Consider the following 17,434-nt stretch of genomic DNA (forward strand, 5'->3'; position numbering starts at 1 on the left):
TAGTACAGAATAATTCTGTGCAGCGTTTACCCAGTTTCCTCAATGGTAACATTTTGCAAAACAATAGTCCGATATCGCAATGAGGATTTTTACTTTGATAGAATCCACCAACCTTATTCAAATTTCACCAGTTCTTCTTGTGGCCCTGTGTGTGTGTGTGTGCACATGAGCACACTCTATACAATTCGTGTGTCCAACACCACAATCAAAATGTCGAACAGCTCCATCATGGCAAGAATCCCTAGTGTGTCCATTTTATAATCACACCCATCTCACTCCTACACCCTGCCCTCACTCCAGAAACCACTAATCTGCTCTCCATTTCTCAAATTTCCAGATTTCAACAGTGTTATATAAATGGAATCATATAACCTTTGGGGACTGGGTCTTCACTCAGCATAACTCCCTGAAGATTCATCCAGGTTGTTGAGTGTATTAACAGTTTGTTTCTTTTTACTGCTGAGTAATATTCTGTGTGTGGATGTACCAGAAGTTGTTTAACCATTCACCTGTTGATGGACATCCAGGTTGTTTCCACTCTTTGGCTCTTACAAGTAAAGCTGCTATGAACATTGGTGTACACGTTTTTGTGTGAACGTAAATTTTCACTTCTCTGAAATAACTGCTAAGAATGCAATTGCAGGGTCATAGGTAATAGCATTCTTAGTTTCTTAAGAAACTACCAAGCTGTTTCTCAGAGTGACTGTACCATTTCACATTCCCACCAATGTATGAGTGATCCAGTTTTTCACGTCCTTGCCAACATTTGGCATTGTCATTTTGTTTGTTTGTTTTAGCTGTTCTGATAAACATGTGGTAATATCTCATTGTGGTTTTAATTTGCATTTCCCTGATGGATAATGATGCTGAATATCTTTCATGGGCTTATTTGCCATCTGTAGACTGAGTTTGGTGAAATGTCTCTTCATATGTTTTGCCTATTTTCTGATTGGATCGTTCTGTTTTGTTTTTTACTGTTGAGTTTTAAGAATTCCTTATATATTCTAGACACTAACCCTTTGTCGGATATGTGGCTTGTGAATGCTTTTTCCCTTTCTTCACACGGCCTTTCACAGAGCAAGTTTTTAACTTTGATGATGTCCAATTTCACAATTTTTCCTTTTATGGATTGTGCTTTTGGTGTTATATCTATAAACTCTTTGCCTAGCTCTAGATACCAAAGATTTTCTTTTGTTTTCTCTGAAAATGTTATAGTTTTACATTTTACACTTGTCTGTCATCCATATTGTGTTCATTTTTGTATAAGGTGTAAGGTTTAGGTCGATATTCCTATTTTGCCTTTAGAATTCCAATAGTTACAGAACCATTTGTTGAAAGGTAATTGGGTTACTCCATTTCAGAGGAAAGTCTTTATTTGACATCGTTCATGATTGACAACTTGTCTGCATGCACAAAGCTTGGGCATTTCAGTTAGTGCACAGGCTACATTGCTGTAACAAGGTATTATGTGTTCAAACAAGTTTGGAGTCTATTTGTCTTATATGTAACCATCCAAAGGGAGCAATGAGGACTTGCCAGGAAGCTTCATAGCCAGGCTCACTCAGAGACCTAGGCCCCTTTAGCGTACAGCGTCACTACCTCCTCAGGTACTGAGCTCCTCCCGATGGTCCAGGCTGACATTCCAGTCTGAGGGAAGGAACAAGAGAGCCCAGCCCATCAGCCGCGTCTTTAAGGGGATGACTTGACACATCATTCTGATCTCATCCCACTGGCCTGCACGGTCATGACCACATGCAAGGAGGAGCAAGGTTGTGAAATGTAGCGTCTAGCTGGGAGGCCAGGCGTCCCACTAAAACCAAGGGTTTCTGTTTCAAAAAGGAAGAAGGAGAGAGACCCACTGGGTCTGCAGATCTCCCTTCAGAGTTCTCCACATGGGACCAAATTCTCTTCTGGTATTTACTGGTTTAAAGGTGTGTCTGTGCTTATCCTCAAGGCCTAATGGCTTTCTTTCCTAAATGCTTATAGGATGTCTTTTCTTTGTCTTCAGTGTTTAAGGCCATCTAGGAGTGGGCTTTCATTAATTTCACCTAGGTCATTCTAAACACTTTCACTGAAGTCTTCTTTAGGTCAAGAAAATTTTCTTTGTTTTCTTATTATTTATATTAAATTTGTTCTGTTTTATCTGCAAGCCTATTGTCCTTACATTGACGACCTCTCTGATAAATGCCTGCCATGGCTATTATTTTCTCTCTTATATTTCCATCCCTTTGTCTTTTCCCTTTCAGTTTTCTAAAAATTCTCCAAGTTTGCTTTCTGTTTCACTGATTTGATTTTCTTCACTTAGCAATCTGTTCACCACATTCACTGAATTTCTTGTTTCTTACAACAACTCTTCTTTAGAAAAATGCAACCACTTCAAAAATGAATCAAAAAAGGATAGCTGCCTACTTTTTCTACGTTCCTTCCATTCACAGGGAGATCTACGCATGCCAGCTAATTGGTACTGCCAGAGAGAAGTCAAGTGTGGTTGCATTCTAAATTCACAAATCAACCTCTGATCCGAGGAAGAAGAAAATTTTTAAAAATTGACTTAGTACAAACTGATTTTGTTTGGGGCAAGGGGTAGGAGAAGGAGGTTTTGTTTTTTCTTTCTTTCTTACCTTCTGCTGTGGTTTGGAAGGTAGATACTCCGCTGTTAATCCTGGCAGAATGGCCACCTTATAGACCCCGGGATAGCACAACCACCGCTGGAAACTGCAGCTCCTCGTGAAATAGATGGATCCCCAAAGGAAGGCCTCCCAACGTCCAGGTCTCCATTTTGTGTGGCAGCCATGTCAGGATCAAGCACGGGGCCTTAAAACCTGCTGGATTCTAAGGACACTGGTTCACAGAAGTCAGGAGAAGCCTAAGGATGGACATCAAGAAGTCCGTCCAGGCCTTGCCGTCTCTCACACGTGTCCTGGGTGAGGCCCGCCTGCCTTTCCGCGGCAGGAGTTATGGGATAAGTTACCGTGGGCTCTGCTCTGACTTCCAGCTCAGCCTCAGTTCTGTGGGGACAAGTGTCTTTATGTTGTTGTTTGGGGTTTTTTTCCCATTGGCAGACATTTAGCAGAAATTTCTCTAGATTTCTAGTATGTGTACATATCACAGAGATTGAGAGAAACAGGAGGTCAGGGAGGAAGGGAGAGAGAGGAAAATTGGTTATTTTAAAGGGTGTTTATGGAGGGAGGAGTTGTATCTGTTTCTCTAAGCTGCCAGTTTACCCAAATGTCCTGCCTTACTACTTAAAATGTCCAAGCGCCCCCAAACTGCAGTACACCAATGATCTACAGCCGACTCAGGCACTGATTTGTTCAACTGCACTCCCTTCGGCACGCCCCCTACCCAGACCCCCGCCCCCCGGGGTTTGTAGTTTCCAGTCCCAGTGCTGCTGTGCGCCCCGGGAAAACTCAGCCTGTGTGGCTCTCCCGTCAGCCATCACTGCTCCTCAGTTTCCGGACTACGGCTTGAGGTGGTGGCCCCAGCACTCACTGAGACCAGACTGCCGTGAAAAGCCTCGTCTGCCTCTTTACTGAGCAGATGTGGTGGGTTCTCCCCTAATGTTAAAACCAGGTTCAAAATGGTCCAAAATAAGCAATTTGCTGTCAATAGATATTTCCCTTATACCACAGAAAGAATTCATGCACCATACCTATACCATGAGGAATCCAGAAACATCTCCCATTCGACCCAAACAGCCAGTCGCTGCTCATGAAGGCTGCTCAGCACCTTCAGTCAGTCATGAATTTCTTTAGCTATCCAGGAATGGAACAGCTTTGAGACCTCTGTGTCCCTGTTAGAGTACAGAGCCAAGTATTGTGTTACCAGTGCAGAAATTAATCACAGCAATCAGGCAGGGGCGGGAGGCACCAGGCCAGCTCACGGTCCCAGCAGCCGTGGGCTACCACACATGGGTTACACAGAGTATTGTCGAAGGCAGCGTCTTCAAGGCCTATGGGGCCTCGGACGCCTACATTTTCATTTCCTGGGTAGTTTTTAAATCCTTAGCTGCGATTTTCTCAACAACAACAGAAAATACTATTTTAATCTGCATTTGGGTCACCTAGTTCCCCTCCATGTTGCATTTCTTAATGAAAGTAATCTTACTTTGGTCATTTTTAATCATGCAAAATATACACTGGGCTCAAAATTTGCCAATCCAAAATGTTTTTTAATCCCTTTACAGTGTGGACAACGTTTTGCCTAAGCACATTCTCTTCTTTCACTTCTAGAAAGGCACAAGCTGTGCAACCAGGTGCTAAACTATTCAGGAAGTGCAACAGAAGTTCAGCGAAGAAGGAAGTCCCAGGGGCACAGCCCTGGAAACGTTATGAAGAATTCAGGCCTTGAGTGAGACTCGGAAAGATAAGTTGGCTGTGCAGAGCTGGTGGAAGGAGAAGATATTGTGATTGGAGGAACAGCATAGATGAAGGCATGGGAATCAAGCAATTATATAAAATAGATGCAAGATGCTGCTCCAGACTCAATGGAATAAACAAAGAGAATACAATCTGTGCTTAAGGAGTATGGTAACTGAGTGGAAAAATACACAGAGACCTAGCAATACATTTCAGAATTAGAGGTGGCTTTAAAAAGCAGTGACAAGGTTGCTGCGAGCACAAGTGTGGATGTGAGGATGACTGAGGACCAAAAGATCGGCACATGGGAGTCTGGTGGGGAATGGGGTGGAAGACAGGGAGTGGGACCAAGTGAAAGAGAGCCGCAAAGTCAGCCTTGGCTCACATGGGATAAATTTGGAGAATCTGTGTAAGTTCTTGGTCTAAGAATCGACACAAAGAAAGCAGAGCTTCCCTACTGTAGTATTACACTTAAAAGTTTACACAATTCCTTCAATTTCATTACTTATTCTGGGCCCCACAACCCCACTGTAAGTAAGGTAGCGTGAATATTAAACCAATTCATGAAATCAAGACTCAGATTTATCAAGACCACAACCAGTAGTTTTCTTTCTACTCTTGCTTACTTTTGTGAGGCAGGAAATTGGTTCGCTTATCTTTTCTGGAGGATCTCCTTCCTGTCTGACCCATTCACATATATCATCCTATGGCTCCAACAGCACTCAGCAGGTATTATTCAGAAGTCTAGCAATGAGGGACTAGATTAACTGATCACAATGAAGAAAAATGAAGAGAAAGGGGATCAATGCAATGAAAGAATCAATGAGATGCAAGGACAGACCAGTCACTGGGGGCTAGGCACTTTTGCCTTCCCAGGCCCCTTTTTCCATAAATATATATATACATAATGCATTATATAAAATATATACATTATATCTATAATGACTTAATTGGTACAAAGACAAATATCTAAGTATTATGTAGTAGAACAGGTTTTTTTGCCTAGATTTTTCCTTCATATTTTAAAAGCAATTAAAATATTTTCATGGGCCTCTACAACTATCATAGGCCCTAGGCATTCTGATTACTGTGCCTGATGGATAAATCCGTTCTAGCTGAGGGGATAGAGAGAAGATAAGAGTTTTAAAGGATTGCAAAATTTCTTACAAAAGAACCTGGAAGGATGGTAGTGTCTCTAAAGAAGTGAAGAGGTTAAGAAGAGAAATTATTTTGAAGAGGAAGATAATTTTGATTTTCCACTGGTAGAACTTGAAGTGACTAAAGAAATCCAGATGAAGATGGCCAGGAAGTAATTTGAAATGTAGCGTCTAGTTTCATGCATATGTGAAAATCAACAGCATAAAGTTGTTATTGAAAACCATGAAAGTGAAGTGGATTGTAGTGGGAGGCACTGGAAACTAATACAAAAGACTTATGAGGTGTGCCATAGGTGAGGAGATAAAAGAGAAAGAGGAACCAGCGGTACCTATAGTAATGGTGGATTCCTGTGCTCCTGAGAGAGACTGTTGGTGCTGTAATTGGGATTATGGCTGTATTTTATTTTCAAATTGGAATCCTAATTAGAAGTGGCGTAATTAAGAAAGTGAAGACAAAGACAGTAGCCACATCTTTTTCATTCTTTCTGCCTGTGTCCTTCACTGCCCCTAAATACCTGACACACACACACATCTGAACATAAGCTTCCCACATTATAGAACATTTCTAAATATCTCCATCTAAAAGCATTTTCTGAATGAAGATGCACAGATCTAACTGAAGGAAACACTGGGCAGCTCAGCAACCTGAGGCAAGCACACTAACTCAGCACAGCAAAAGTCACAACAGCAGGTTCATGGTCAAGGCATGAGCAGAAAGATGGAGCTCTTTTTTACATCTCAAGAAAAATTTTTCTTGTTAGGTAAACTATTGGTTCCACTGTGTGCAGTCCAAATGATCATAATCATTGTTCTGGGTTTTGTTGAAGTAGGTACAAATAATGGCAGTCGTACTTACAATTTATTATGAAAGACTTGTTTTCTGTACTAACATTTCCTTAAGGAAAATTACCACTGATGAGCGTTGCAACACATTTCCCCTGAGACTGTAGATGCTAGGTATTTCAGTGCAATTGCAGTAACCTACTCAGAAACAGATGGATTTGTGAATGATTGATGGATGAACAGGGAGGTGGTTGTTTAAGGTCAGTCATCTGAATCATGTCTTGGGAGAGTTCCCATGAAGTTACATAGGATGAAAATCTGGGCCAATATTCACATGCCTGATTATTGAAGTAAGAACAGCTGCCTTTATTTCAACATTCTAAGCCTCACACATACATACATGCCAGTGAAGCTTAGAGGTTAAAATGTAACAGGAAAATCACAAGTAGGATAACAAGAAAATAGAAGAGAAAAAAATACCCTGGAAAACTCAACCCATGCCTCAGCGATGCTAGTATATAAAACTGAATAAGTTACTAAGAAATAGCACAGAGGGGAAAAAGAAGGAAAAATGCGAGAGTTTATGAGATGTGGAGGGAGGAAGAAGAAGCTCTAAGGAGCATGTAATTGGAATCTTAGCAGAAGAGAGTAAAGGTACAGAGTACAGGAAATATGTAAGGAGGTAATAACTGAAATTTCCAGAATCAATTAAAATCATGAATCCACGAAACAAAGGAAACACAAAGGATACCAAGAAAGTAAACAAAAAGAAAACATTAATTCTTCAAAATATAGTCAATTGAGGAACAATTTTCAGAAGAGAGAGAGAAGAGAAAAGATCTTAGAAGTACCCTAAGAGAAAATCTATATCACCAGCCAAAGAACAACCAGACAGACAGCAGACTTCTCAGCAGCAATAGTGGAAGGTAAACAAGAGTGGAATATCCTCAAATGGTAAGCTATTTTCTGCCAGTATGGAAGGATGCATCAAGGAAAACTCTCTTTCAAGAACAAAATAATCATCAAAACATTCCAGATTTTTAAAAACTTGAAAAACTTCTAATGGAAGAACTTTAGGAAGAAGGAAAATGTTTCCAGAAGGAAAACCTATAATATAAAACGAAATGACCATCAAAAAAATTGGTAAACCTGTGGATAAAACTAAACATAAGAAATCCAAATAATAAAAAACAACATTGGTAACATCTAATTTGTGAGATTTACAAAATAGAAGATGAATCTCAAAGACTGGACAGCGGGAGCGTACAGCCATGCTGGGGCAGGAGTTTCATTACAAGTCCTTCTGTTTCCACAGAGGAACAAGAAGTTACTGGTTTCCTCTACATTTAACAAATATAAATTCAAAGGAAACCAATAAACAATAGAAATAAAATTTAATTTGCACACAGTAGGAGATAAAACAAAATGGTTGGGGAGGGGGAAAATACAAAAAACAGCAAGAAAGAACGGGGTGGATGAAGCATAATGAAAGCAGGATAAGCAACAACTAAATAAAGTGGTAGAAAAAATCCAAAGATAGGTAGTCCAACTCACGAGTTAAGAGACACTGGACAATCACAATCTCTGAACAAATGGGATCCAGTCACAGGAAACAAATAAAGCAAGGTCCGCAGGGCAAATAGCCTATTAAAATTAGAATGTGTGTCACTGATATAAATGCTAAAAGTGTGCAGAGAAGACAAAGATCGGGTGGCCACAGACATGACATGGTTTGGCCCCAATCTTCTGCTCAATATCTGTGTGATCCTAGGCAAATAATTACCTTGAATTTTATTTTCTAAAGTAATGAATTGCAACAATAATAGTACCTACTTAGAGTTATTGTGACGATCATGTGAGAGAAAATATGTGAAGTTCTTTCAACAGTAGCTGGCACATAGGATGGACACAGAGAAATTATTATTAGTGCAGACCGGGGAGCTATGGCAAGATTTACACTATGAAAATCTGTGAACTTGAGGAATGGGTGGGTGGAGCTAGGAAAGGTAAAACAGTAAGAAGGGTAGAAAATAGAAAAAAAATGAGCAAAGGCAAAGAGACAAAAACATGAAGATGAAATGCAACTGACCTAGGGTGGAACACCACAGGCTGGCTGGGGAATGCTGCTTGTTTCCTTAGTATTCCATTTCCTCTTCGCCTCTCTTGTCCCTCCAGGACGTCTTGCTGGAAGTCAATGGCTACCATGAGAAAACATCTGTATCTGAAAACAGCTGTATGTGCATTTGTCCCATTAAAAATATATATATACTTTTTCAGAGTTTGGACACTAATGTTGTGTGTCACCAGCAATGTCATGAGAAATCCAAAGAGAAAAATGTGGTCTGTGCAATTAGTAGCCCTCAGGTAATAAAGCCTCTGTTTCAGACAGCGTCAAAATACTACAAGATACAGGAAGGCGGAGCCAACTGCCAGAGCAGATGCCTAAACTCATATCATTTCTGGCTTCACACACACAGACACACACACACACACAAGCACATACACACACTGCATGCATGCACACATGCACACGCTGGCACAATGCATGCACATACCGCACACGCCCACCACACAAACACAGACACTGGCACAACACATGTACACACCACACATGCACGCACGCGCCACGCATGCACACATGTACACTACATAGGAGCACGTGTGTTCATGCATGCTACGCATATGCATGCACCGTGCATGTATGTGGCGTGTACGCTGCGTGGACACATGTGTGCACACATGCACTATGCATGCACATGTTCACATCACACATGAGAACACACCGCATGGATGCTCACCTCACAGCTGTGCATATGTGTACGTGCACACGGCTGTGTGTCATATGCATGCACACAGCACATGCACACCACGTGTGTGCATGTACACCACATATGCACATGCATGCATGGCCACGCATATCACAAGGCCCCCATGTGTCATACACATGTACGCATACACAGACCACCTACTCGTGCATGCATGCACACACACCATGTATACATATGCACATCACACATGCAAAAACACACCTACTAGCAAAATATTATTTGAACAGAGCAATTAACAACAACCAAATGTCCTTATATCTATCTTTATTTTAATTCTATATTTATATTCTTTGCACTCTACCTAATTTTTGAATCATGAAAACAAGCCCAATCAATGTTAAATTTATTTTAGGAATAATTAAGTGTATTCTCAAGGGCTTACATTATTCAAATAGTATTCTTTGCTTGAATCTGTCCTAAGTAATGAATTCACTTATGTACCTTGAGAATACAAGGATTATAATTTTATAACTATAAAATTCTCTCTCTCTAAACAGATAGTGAAATGTTTTATTACATTATTGTATTACACTTATGGTCAAATTATAGCTATATAATAAAAAACATATTTCTGTGTAGGTCATTGAATATTATTAAATTTGAATAAGAATCTTTGGCACAAAGACTCGAACACTTGTAGAACATCCCACAACTTTTTAAATTACCTGCTTGTCTTTATGCCAATATACAGCAATTCCCTGTGTTTTTCAGTATTTTTCCAATTCAGTCATGAGCCTAAAATAGTTGCACTTTTCACTGCTTTCCTGGTAGCATGGTGGAAAGAAAGCTGCATATGGATTTTGCTATAATTTACCCTGGACTTGGTGGGAGGAAACTTTCTCAAATATTTGTGTGTGTGAAAGAAAGAGAGAGAGAGAGAGATGCGACAGATCTCAAGAAAGTGTAAGGTCTTGGCAATTTGTGTTTAGCTTTCTAGACTAAATACCATAATTCTTTTCTTTCTTCTTCTCCCCAAAGCCCCCCAGTACACAGTTGTATATTCTAGTCATAGGTCCTTCTGGTTCTACCGTGTGGGACACCACCTCAGCATGGCTTGACAAGCAGTGCCATGTCCGTGCCCAGGATCTGAACCAGTGAAACCCTGGGCGGCCAAAGCAGAGTGTGAATTTAACCACTCAGCCGCAGGGGTGGCCCTAAATAATATCATTTACAAAGTGTATATGGGATTGCATCTTTTATCAAAAGGCTTTCTTCAATGAAAGGAGGTTTATATTGAATCAACAAACTTAAAATGTTGTATGAAAAGAGAAATGGCTCATAAAAAACAGAATGAAGGCCAGGAGTTTACTGTGAGCCAGCGCTGCTGCTGAGAAGCTGGCCTGCAGCTGGGATGTGACAACAGGGGAAGGACTTGCAAGTGCAGGAAAATAGGCTCAGCTCTAATTAGCTTAGGTTAATTGACTGTTAAATGCATTGTGTCCAATTTTTGTCTCCACATTTTAAGAGTGATGTCAAAACATGAATAAAGATCTAGGGAAAACCAGAGACTGACCGAAACGCCGAAAGGAGGCCTAAGAGAGAAAAAAATAGGAGGGTGTTGTTTCGACTCAATGTTGAAAGCAGAGGGGAACCTGGTTTCTCTCTTTGTGTCTAGAAACGACGATTCCTCTGTGCACTTTCCTCAAGGAGTGAAGGGTGGATGTGTGCACTGAAGGTGCAGGTGGTGGCTGGGGGCCGGGGGTGGGGCACACCCTAACAGGAGCTTCTAACAGGTCAGGATCCCCTCAGAAGGCCTTCGGCTCAGGCGTGAGTTTCCAGTAAGAGCAGGTTTGGGAGGCCTCGGCACTGCCGCCAGCACTCCATTGTGCCGCGGCAGGTGGAAAGCAGGAGGCTCTTCACTGAAGAATGTAAGTTCTAGCAACAGATGGCCCAGGGTTGCATGCCCGCATTGCCACTTACTAACTGAGGAAACCTGGGCAAGTACTTCACCCTTCTGTGCCTGTGTTTCCTGTTCTGTACCACGAGGATAATGATTACAGGTACCTCCCTAGGTTGTTGCAAGAGTATGCAAGTCCAAGTGCAGGAAACACTCACCCCAGAACACGGCACATGGTGACCCTCAGTCAGTCAGCTCATATGATTTCACTCCATGGTCCACGGGGATGGTTGACAAAAGAGGAAAATAAGACACAGGGGCTTTCCAGGAGCATGCTGCGTGCTTAACAGCTGTGTAGACTATTAATGACAGCTCCTCATCAGCGGTGGTGGTGGGAAGTGAGGCCTGCGGTGGAAGCCAGCAGGCCTGGGTTTGAGTTCTGGCTCCACCACACCCCACTGAGGCGCGAGCAGTGCCCTCCCTCTCTCTGGGCCTGGGTTTCCTCATCTCTGCATATTTATCTCTGCATTGTTGTAAGGATCAAATGAAAACACACACTCTTCATCTGCTTCATGCCCGCAGCCGCTGCTCTGAAGGGGCGGGCCTGGGTGGGGGCCTGGTTCGTGCGCCCTACTGAAGCCGTCTCCAGGTACGCCCAGAGCCGCCAAGTGCTGAGGAAGTGCCAGCTGCAGATGAGCACGTGTCTATTCCTAGGGTGTGACTGTAACGTGATAGTCAAAGAAGAGACTTTGAAAACTGCTTTAAAGTTCAAAGTGGTATCTATTGAATGTAAATGGGCTGTGTTTAATCAATGAGCTTAAACTCACCTGTGACACCAATGCAATCAGGGGTACGCAGACATGAAGTAACGGAGACGTGGGCACTCTTACAGCCCTGCTAAGTTTGAAGCTTAGTCCCGATGCTACAGACTGCTCCAGCATCTAGGCTAGGATTTTTTTCTAAATTTATCCTGGTGCTCTTCAGTTGGTCCTTCCAATTTTTCCGCACCCTTCCTGTAACCGGCCAGTCACATCACACTGAATGAGTCGCACATCCTGAGACCTGGCCTCGTTAGACGTCAATGTAGAGGTGGTCCATGCATGTCCCAAACACATATAGAATGTACTTAACATCTTTGAGACAACAAAACGTTTCTCCCTCAGAAGGGAATTAATACATCAATAAGAAAAGAACTTTAAAAACAGCTTTGTTACTATTAAGATATTTATTTCAATCTTGCTCCAAAATTATTTAGGTCATTCACTGCAATTGATAAAATTGTCCATTAGTGTGATGAGACTTGTATGCCAACATTTACCCCTCCGGAACATTAAGAAGCCTCACACAGGTCTCCTCCCAGAAACGTACTTACTGTGAGAGCATATAAATGCTTTAAAACAGTTGGTTGCCAAATATCAGTCAACATGTGGACAACTTGAACAAAAAATGTCACAAGTGCTGGGTTTCACCAGTTTCTGCTCTGACACGCAAAGGAGTGGAAAGGGAAAAAAATCAGAGCATGCCAGCTCAAAAGAAAGCCTTTCTGCTGCCTGTGACTGGCTGCCCTCCCAATTATTAACGAGGAAAGACTCCTTTTTTCCATTTCCTAATGATGTCCACAGCTGACGTGCAAACTGACTACAGCTGACTATTAAGTGCGCTATTTCAAGGACATTCATCATACGTGGACACAGAGAGACCAGACTCCTGTTTCAGCTTCAAGGTTTAAATGTCAAACACCTGGAGACATAATTGCTCACCCTTAAAATCATTCTGTGAGTTCATTGCTCTAGTTCAAGTAAAGTCAAACTAGTAAGTTAAGTTCAAGACACTGGGCTGGGGTAAGAAAGGATGCAGAGGGGTGTGGAAGGGCAGCAAGGGAGGGGTCCGTGATGGCAGACCCATCCCAGGAGCATGCTGGCCCCGTTATACTATAATAAGGAGTTCACATACTGAAAAGCTAAATTCGTATCTAACTCCGTGGGAGGAATGAAGGATTTCCTATGTGTATGAAGAATCGGGCACAAGCTATGGAAAACGCTCTTACTGAAAGTAACGTCATCCAAAATTTTGCCATGACTGATTTTCTGTTAGGCCAGGGATTCTCGTATTAAAATAGCTCCTTCCTTGGTTCAAACTTAAGTCAGCTACTATTTCTAACTTCTTAGCCCTAATTGCTTAGATCTTAAAGACAAATTCAACAAATTTCCAGAACAGAACAGACATCTGTCCTTTATTTCAAATGCGCTTGAATAAGCACATTCTCCTCCTCATTTCTTTACCCTCTACACCTAACTTCCTTCTGCTACTCATACACTAGTTTCCTTTAGTCAAAGTCTGAATATATATGAAAAAACAAAATACTGTGCAGATAAGGATGGTCTGGTTAATCCACATACTCTCAGAAACGCCCGACTTAAGGATGTTTCCAAATTCTGAAGGAGGGACTCGCTCACCCCTAACACACTCTCTCCACTGACCAAACTCCATAGTGTCTTCTCACTCCAGAAACACACTTTTCCATTTCTATTGAGCATATGGAAAGAATTCCTGGCGTACTTGTGCAAAAAGCCCAGCTAGAAAAAGTCCTCTAGTTGCCCCAGCAACACCCAGCAGCCAGAAACCATCCTCTCACCTAAGATGGCTACCAACGCCCACTCTCGTGTGCCTTGGCACAGACGGGGAAATGACGAGAGTGGCTAAATAACCAAGAAGGAAAAAAAAGTCCAGCCCTGAAGCTAGATCCCACTGAAGTGGTGAATGATAAGTCAAACTGGAAGCATTCATAAACTTAGGATATTATCCAAGACCATGAAAATGCTGAATTCTGGTATATTATCACATGTATTGATAATACTTATAATTCCTATTGCTTACTGACACTTACACACACAAGAAAACTAACCAAACATTTCTTTTCTTTTCCTGAACATGCAGTGGAAGCCTAACTTGAGATTATTCCAGAAAAGAAAGAACCTGATTCATTCATCCTTACTCAACACTGAACAAAGAAAAACAATTTAAGGTGATTTTTCAGCCTAATAAAATCTCCATATTTGCTTTAAGAATTTAGTCAATGCCACCTTCTCAATTAATCAGGATTACAAGTAAGAATGTGAGGAGACAGGAAACGCAAACTCCAGCTGTGTCAGAACACAAGGGGTCACTTCCAATCTTGAAAGATCCAGTTGGAATCTAAAATCACCTCATCTAAAATACAAAGTAGATCTTAGGTGAACCTTCCCACTGTGGAAGTTCTGACTTACGTGCTTTCTCCCTTTTAGCACAGCCTTCCTCCACAGGGCTGCTGAAGACCAGACACTCTGTCACAATCCATTTGTACCAAAACCGCATGAGCTGGTTTCAACCAGACTGACGGTCGTCCTGGGGGTGAATGTGACACCAGCACAGGAAGTGTTCAATGGCAAGCAACCAAATTGCAAAATTCATAGACTGCTTTCACTTAAGAGAAAAGCTTTAGAGCCAGAAGATTAGCTATAACTTATTCTGTTTAAAGTCTATGGTCAATTTACCAAAGTGGGTAATTCCTACAAAATTTTTGTTTCACTTCCCAAAAGTAAGAGCTCCAAACTTCAGGTTCCTTTGGGAGAGCCAAAGGAAAATCATTGTCCTTTTATAGCTGTACTCAATCACTTGGAAATGTCTGGCCCTAACCTTTTCTGCATGACTATTCATTCAAAAAAACACTGGTCCAAGGGCACTTTGCTAGCTGTTGGAAATAGGAGGAAAATTGGATGTGGCCTCTTCCATCAAGGAGTTTATTATCTGAGAAGAAAGACAAATATAGAACTAATTTTAGGATAACGTGATACACGTTGTAATAGAGGTACGAACCAAGTGCTGTCTGAGCACCATTATACAAGAATCCCCTAGTCAAAATTACTTACAGCAGGAACTCAATGAATACCTGCTGAATGAATGACTAGATTTTGCAGGTGAGAAAGCAAGGCTCAGAGAGGCAAAGCAAATTTCCAGAGTCACACAGCTCATCAGCGGCAGGGAAGGACTAGAAGCTGTACCCCCTGACTTGTAGTCAATTCTCCACTCTTCAGAGGCATGACCTGTGAAAGCTTCCACCAATGGGATGGCCTCCATCTAATCTCTAACACAGGACCCTGCCTTGCCGGAAGCACAAGGATGCACAACTTTGGATGAGGGTTCTTTCCCAGGCCTGAATTAAAATCCTTGCTCAAGAGTTCCCAACATCTACAAAAGCAAAAGATGAAGCAAGACTCAGAGCTTAAGACAAAACCCCAAAAAGGAAAAATCATCTTAAAGGACAATTTTAATGATAAAATTAGTTTTGAAATAAATGTTACACATGATTGATACCAAACTGAATTATCGACAAATTTAACAGATGACACAGTCCTTGCCTTGAGAAATTTAATTGTAGAGATAAGAAATACGTGTGGAAAAGGTGCATACCAACAGGAGGCAATGTCTGTTGAGTCCTGACCAGTGGTCAGCCTAGGGCGGTACAGCGTCCAGACGGGAACCTGGCTGAGACTTCCAGCTGTCAAGGAGACTTCCTGAGAAGGGGAAGGGAGGACGTGGCTTCCGGGGCGGGCAGGTTTCCATGAGAGAAGAAGGGAGTGAGGCCCGCAGACGGAGAGGCTTCAAGGAATCGGAGTGTGCAAAATTTGTCTGAAAGCACTGTGCCTAGCTGGAGCATACTTTCACACAGGACCTACTGGATTACAGTATGGACGATTCTGAACATCAAGCGAAGGAGTTGGCCTTTGGACTAAAGCAAGCCTAAAGCAGGTCTGAGTGCAAATAGGGACATTGGCAGAAAATAAAGAGACACAACTGCCTCTGTTAGCAAGGGGCCCATTGGTCATTTTTGAGCCAGGAAATGACACGATACAAAGGAATTCATAAGAAAGATGAGTATCAACAGAGGAAGCAATAAAAACCCAATTCCTGATAATAGAAAGATCCTTGAGGAGGCTCCGAGCATTGACCAAACGAGGGCTTACACAGAGGAGTGGCAGAGAGACGAGAAAAACACAGAGACGTTATTCAGAAAATACTGAATATGACTTAGACAATGGTTGGAATTGGAAGAAACAAAGGTAACGAAGAGATTTCCAGACTCCTTGGCTGATAAAATGGTAGTTTCATGAACAGAAATAGGGACTTTGAGGAAGAAAATCAATTCTATTCTAGAGAACTTTGTAGGTATTTGAGAGGAAAGTAATGCATCTGGATTGAAGTAGCCTACAGAGTTGGGAATATAAGACAGAAGTGGAAATCAAGTCATGATGCCATCAACCTTTGTGCCCTGAAGGTCGCAGCCAAGGGCCCCGGAAGTGGAGGAGAGCCCTCCAAGGGGCAGGTGCAGCAGAGGGCAGAAGCTGAGAAGGGGCTGAAAGCGAGAGAAGAGAGTCAGGAGAAAACCCAGTTGCAGAAACCCAGGAGAAGACCATTTCCAGGAGGGAAAGTAAGCACCGGTGGGTGGCCCTTCGAGGAGGTCGGCTGTGAGGCTGCAGTGCCCTCACCTCATGTGCCAGGCCAGCCTCGCCCTGCTCTGTCCCCACAGGAAGCCAGGGTAGCCTTTGAAAAGAACAGGCTGGTACCCACCAGCCCCGTGAACTTGATCTCCATTGCATTCGTGTAATCATTTATTGAGCACCCACGGGAATGCGGTGCTGTGACAGGGTCCTCTTTAAAATATGTCACAGCATTCTCAGCATCTGCGAATATCCTCAGAGTTGCTAGAATATTCATGTTTGTTAAAATTATTTTCCCATGATGTAAGCCTTAGAAGTTAAAAAATATGCTCTTTTAAAATTAGGGAGAGAGAGGCCTACTGTGTGTATGAATTTTACATCGTGTTTCAAACGGTTTAACGGCCCCTGAAACCCCACCACGCTGCTGCTTAGCCCCCAGACTGGAAGCCTGCGAGCAGCGCCCCGGCTCGGAGGCGGCGCACGCCATCTCAGGGGCAGGGACGCATCGGCAGAGCTACACTGGAAGTTTCCTCCCTCTTCTTTCTAGTTCGATGTCTTTAAACATTCGTTTTCCAGGGAAAGCAAGAAAAAAAGTTCCCAGAGTTAAAAATGTCAGCATTTGATTGATGAAGTAGGGCTTCCCGGCTTAACCAGTAAGTTGATTTGAGCAGTTCATCCGTTAATACAGTAAAACACATGTGAAAGATTACAAATTGTTTAACAAGTTTTGACAAACAAGTCCCCTGGTGGTCCCGAAATTTCTGAGAAGCAGATGGAAGAGGTACAGTCTCGTCGCTCCCCGCCCCCCCCACCCGCACCAGTCAAGGAGGTCTAAAGCCCGTCTCAGTGCGGAGGGACGGCAGACAATAAAGAGACACAATTGCCTCTGTTAGCACAACAATTAATTTTGTTTGCAGAGTACCAGTCAGTCTATTTGTTACCAGGAATGTGCTAATTATTCTTGCTAATTACATGCAAAACATTCATTATCACC

At 42.3% G+C, this 17,434-nt stretch overlaps 1 long non-coding RNA gene across 1 annotated transcript; it reads right to left on the reverse strand.

Moving 5' to 3' along the window:
- Positions 1 to 3,652: 3,652 nt before the first annotated feature.
- Positions 3,653 to 14,323, reverse strand: LOC139042534 (uncharacterized). The gene is made up of 3 exons (XR_011499339.1): positions 14,230 to 14,323; positions 8,388 to 8,496; positions 3,653 to 3,793 (listed from the first exon to the last, which is right to left on the reverse strand). It is a non-coding gene; the product is annotated as an uncharacterized lncRNA (long non-coding RNA).
- Between the last annotated feature and the right edge of the window lie 3,111 nt (positions 14,324 to 17,434).

Source organism: Equus asinus, chromosome 29 (genome assembly GCF_041296235.1).
Source record: "Equus asinus isolate D_3611 breed Donkey chromosome 29, EquAss-T2T_v2, whole genome shotgun sequence".
NCBI lineage: Eukaryota > Metazoa > Chordata > Mammalia > Perissodactyla > Equidae > Equus > Equus asinus.